The following is a 5,286-nucleotide window of genomic DNA, read 5'->3' as shown; positions in this document are numbered from 1 at the left end:
TTCTTTGGGAATTTCATCTGGCTAACAGAGTTACTGTGAGCATGTCTGCACAGTACATAAACAGGAAAAGCTCTTTTCTTCAGGTCTCTTCGGGGCTGGTGCTGAGAGAGGTTAGGAGCTCTGCAGGCCGTGGTAAGGCTGCTGCTAGCTCAGCACAGGACTTTCCAGGGAGAAGGAAGGGAGGGGCCAGAGCTACCACTGCAGAAGGTCTATTTGGTGCTGATGGAGGAGAATTACAACTAGGCTTGCAACAAGGACTGAGTGAATCCTCTGCTGGCAGGCTGCTGGTCACTTTGTGATAGACACGGGGACAGGGGGCGGGGGGGGGGGTTAGGAAGAAGTGTAAGACATGACTTCTGCTCTGTGCAGCTTACCTTAGACTCCTGCCTGCCCCAGGGAAAAGACTTTCTCGTCTCTCCTCCCCAACTGGGAAGAGTATTGAAATGCTGAAAGAAGCTCTCCTGGTAAGAGGGAGGGAAGGTGTACGGGCTGACTAGGCATGAAGCCCAGGCATGGGGTTCCTACTTAGGTGTCAGGATTCAGTGACCTAGGGTAACTGCCGTGCACAAAAGTTTCCACAGTCAGGGAGGAATACGGGGAGAGGAACAGTCTATTCAGCAAGCCTCAGGGACAGTAATCTGAAATGTGCATTAGGAGAGGGAGGGCAGGCTGCCTAGAGGCTGCTTTTATCTCCATCTCCCTTATTTGGATTCTTTGGTTTGGTTTGGCTTGGTAAGCAGGTGGTCACTTACACTAGGGTAGAACTGATGCCCCCAGCCACCCATGCTTTCAGGTGTTATGAGGGAGCCATTGGGGACCGAATTATTTCAGATACAGTCTTGAGACTCAGGTGGGAGAGTGGTTGTTGTGGACTCCCTAAGACCATACTCAAGACCTTCCCATAAAGGCACTGTGGTCGTAAGGCCAGGGGCTGGGCTAGGCCAATCGCACATGCAGAGGCTCTAATAGGAGATCCTCTCCTCTTAAGGTCATAGACTAGTACGTTCCTTGGCATGGCTCTTTTATTAAAGAATCGGAGAGCACCACAGATAATGAGAGGCATGGGATAGCTAGGATGACCCATGTGTTCCAGAGATTTCACCCTCCGGACTTCAGTCACAAAGTTTGGAGTGGAGGGCTGACTTTGTCCATCTGGACTAGTAGTCTATTGTTTATCTCTGAGCCACCACATGCAGCTACCAATGTGGATTCTGCTCCTACCGGTGGAAAGCTCCAACCTCAACAAAGACACAATTCTTCATTGTCTTTCTCCAGCAGCCCAGCCTATGCAGTTTGCATTTATTTTTCAATGTTCTATTTGATATTCACATATGTATATAATGTGTTTTGATCCATCCATCTCCAATTCTATTCCCTTTAATTCCTATCCTATCCCTTCTACCACTTTTCCCTTCCGACCTCAGATGCTTTTTTTTTTTAAATAAAACTTAATACCCATTGAATTCATGTAGTGCTGCCTATATGTATATGAGTCTGGGGTCATCTACTGGAGAACAGTAACTTCAAGGTTCACATTGCCAAAGAAAGGTGACTTTCCCCTTCAGCAACCATTCATTTATCAATAGCTTCTCAGCTAGGCCTGGGGACTCATGAGACCCTCCCCCATCCATACTGGATTTGGCTGGCTTGCTCTTATGAAGATAGTTTGCATTTTAAAAGGAACCTAGGTAGGGCATATTGGGACAGGCCTTTAATCCCAATACTGGGGAGGCAAAGAAAGGTGGATCTCTGTAAGTTCAAGGCCAGCCTGGCCCAGTATGACCAGAGTTACACAATGAGACCCTGTTTTAAAAAAATGAAAAAAAAAATTGTCAATAAAAACCCAGTGAGAATATTCCCAAAGCATTGATAAGTTTTATCAGAGCTCCTCACTGGAGGGAGAAGAAGAATTCCCAAAGTCTGTTTCAGAGAACAGACATTTCCATAGAATGGGGAAAAGGTGAGACCCCCTTGTTAAGGAGATGGCTGGCTTATCTTCAGAATCTGAGTAGACTTCTTTCAGTACTGTCCAGCCCATGGAAATAAAGAGTGCATGCCTATCTTGGTTACCTTTAACTGTTAACTTGACACAGCCTTGAGTCACACCCTAGAAGATACTCTCAACTGACGTATTTCCCAGATCATCTGACTTGTGGGCCTGGTGTGGGGGACTGTCTTGATCGGTAATTGCTCTAGGAGGACCCAGCCCACTGTGGGACAATGGAGCAAGGGCTGCGAGAGAAAGCCAGCTAAGGTGGGTATGTGAACGAGCCATCAAGTGGCAGTCCTCCATGATCTGTGCTGTGCTTCCTTGACTCTGCATTCCCCATTAGAGGTAGGTAGTGATGTATGGAATAGCAAGAAGGCCTGCCTTCAGGTTAATGCTGGACTCCTGTTTTGATTTCCCTCAATGACAAGACTGTGATTGAAAACTAAGCCAAAAAAAAAATCCTTTCCACTCCTAAGTTGCTTTTTAGTAGTGGTGTTTGTCACAGCCACAGAGTTGAAAGTAGAACAGTATGCCTCCTCTGAATTCTTTCTCATCAGCTGTGAGAATTTAGAGTACACAGCAAAGAACCCCAAAGATATAAAATGTAGCCAAGCAATACTATGGAAAGACCTTGGTCCCAGAATTATGTAAAGATTAAGGCCTACCATGTCGCCCATCTCTTCCCTTTCTAGGCAGCACTGGATTGCGACTAGACTATAAAGTCACTACCGATATCTTATTCACCTATGACCAATGCAATCAGGACACTATATTTTTTTTCCTGTGGCTTCCCCTAGGAAAAAGCTTTTTGAAGTGTTTATCCTCCCTGAGGAATGGCAGTGTAGTACAATGAGTACCAAATATAAGTCAGACAGAATTGTATTCAAATCCCAATGCACCCAGCTGTGAAGGCAATCGACTTGTTTGTGTTGTTCGATTTAAAAGTGAAGGTGTTAATGACCAGCTCAGTGAGCTGGTGGAAAGACTGAATGAGACTGTGTGCAGAAAGTGCCTGGCACACAGCAGCTGCTCATTGGAAGAGTAACGATTATCATTTCTAGGAAGCCCTGACATGCTAAGTGATGCCTAATAAAAATAATAGTTCTGTAGTTCCTTCCAAAATCCTGATAACAAAGTGATTAGACTTGGCATGCACTTGCCTCAATTACCGCCTTTCCAGATACCTCCTGGGTAGTGTCTTTAAAGCAGCATCTTCCTTTACCTCATCCTTAGAAACTAGTTGATGCTCAATGTTCCATCCTCTTCTTGTTCCAGACCAATACAAAAACCCAAGTGAAGCTACACTCTACTGAGTACCTGCCTCCTTAGAAGGCCTGGCAGGGTTAATTGTGTCTCTTCTAGACACAGGCTGTTGGCTTCCCTGGCATGCTCTGAGCTGACTCCTACGGCTGGAATAGGCTCTGTTGCTCCCCTTTTTTTCTTCGGGCTCTGAACACTGAGAGTGTTGTTCAGTCTCACGCTAGCATCACTCCTCGGGGATCAGCTGTGGACGGAGTGTCAGCCAACACAATGCCACTGAGTGGAGCAGAAAGACACAACTTATATGACTACTGCAGTCAGAGAGCCCGAAGGAGACTGGTTACTGCAAAACAATTCTGGTAACAAGGGGAGCACTCGTCAAGGGTGCGACATGACAGCTGTGTGCAGTGGTTAAGAAAAAAAGGTTGAATTCATACTCATCTACCTTTTCCTAGAGAAAGCACGATGAATGTTTATTTTCTTGTCTTGTAAGAATTTTTAAAGTTTTATGTTTTAAAAGACAAGCTATTAAATTTATTCCTATCCCCCCATTCTCTCCCCCTCCAAATCCTCCTGATCCCCCTACCATTCTTCTCTCTCTTTTTAAAAACCCCACTCCGTTCACTTAGTGTTGCCAGTATGTGGATAACTGGCCATCTACGGGAGCATGACATTTGTTATGGTGACAGAGATCAACTCTAAGGTGCCTTACTTACATATTAGGCTACAACCTGAAAAAGTTCTGTGACGGTCTAGCTTTAGTCCTCAATGCTTTCCTTTTCCTAATCTCTCTCTCTCTCTCTCTCTCTCTCTCTCTCTCTCTCTCCTTCCCTCTCTCCCCCCCCCCCTCTCTCTCTCTCTCTCACACACACACACACACACACAGAGCTCAGCTATTTTAAATTCTGTTTCTCGAAGTTGGCCTGGATCTCTCATCTTTTCTTCTTCCCTCTATACTGGAGTTAGCCTTGATTAGAGGCTCTGGCATTCCCTTAGGCCCCAGGCCCGAGGTAACCACTTCATGTGAACTCCATTGGTAGGTGGTGCTGCAGAGCTTGCTCTTACTGGGGAAAGAGACAACCTCTCCTCAGCTCCTACAGTCAAGGGCCACCTCCCCACCCTGCCCCCTGCTGCTGCCGACTATAAGGCTTACAGACCCTTCCATAATTGAGACTATTATGTTCTGTGTGTCCCTCAGACAATGACAGCAGTGGAATCAGCCCAGGAAGTACTTCCTAGAGATCCCCAGAGCTTCAATGCTGCTTACACTGGGTTGCAGCTAGCATCTGATCCTTAGACAGAAACCTTTAGAAGTTGTCATGGCTCTTCACCTAGGCAGGAATGTGTCTAATGAGAGCTCCTGGAGCTTGCAAGTTGGGAATATATTCTCCTGAATCTTGCCCCTAGAAGGCAGACCCTACCTATTTAAATTCACTGAAAGCTGTATAAGGAAGATACAGTTTAAAGGCAGAGATAATTGAGGCTGTATAAGGTTACACAGCCAGAAGGACATAAAACATTTTTTCTTAAACAATTTAACTCTAAATCCTACATCCCTACTAGGCACATCACCGGACTAGAATGTCCTTTCGGTGCCCTGTACCTCCTGAGTTAGTCTTAGTCTTCTTTACTCAGGATCTTTTCCCATTTCCTGGAAGCATCATCCATTTCAGAGAAAGTCCTAGAGTTTACCCTGGTAAGGTTCTGAGACAGTGTGCCCTTAGGGGTTCAGGGAACCCCTATCAAGAACATGAGGAGGACCAGGAAATGAAAGAATGGAAAGGAGCAAAATCAAGTATCTAGAGAAGGAAGCAGCTTGCGAGGTAACTGGAAAGTAGGAAGAAGCCTCACGTCACCGCAGGCAGGCAGCTGCTGAGCCCACTTCGCCCACACACAAGGACATGCACAATGCATGCACAAGCTGCTCTCCTCCAGCATAAGACCTACCAGAGAAGAGACTGCGTGTTAGCCAGGGAACTTGGCACATGCGCCCTCCATCCATGTTTTTGAAAGAGGCCTGGGTGTTGGGGGCTGGG

The sequence above is a fragment of the Microtus oregoni genome, unplaced genomic scaffold (assembly GCF_018167655.1).
Source record: "Microtus oregoni isolate MIOR12 unplaced genomic scaffold, Mior012 000050F_ref0000143, whole genome shotgun sequence".
NCBI lineage: Eukaryota > Metazoa > Chordata > Mammalia > Rodentia > Cricetidae > Microtus > Microtus oregoni.
Note: the sequence above shows the minus strand (reverse complement) of the source record.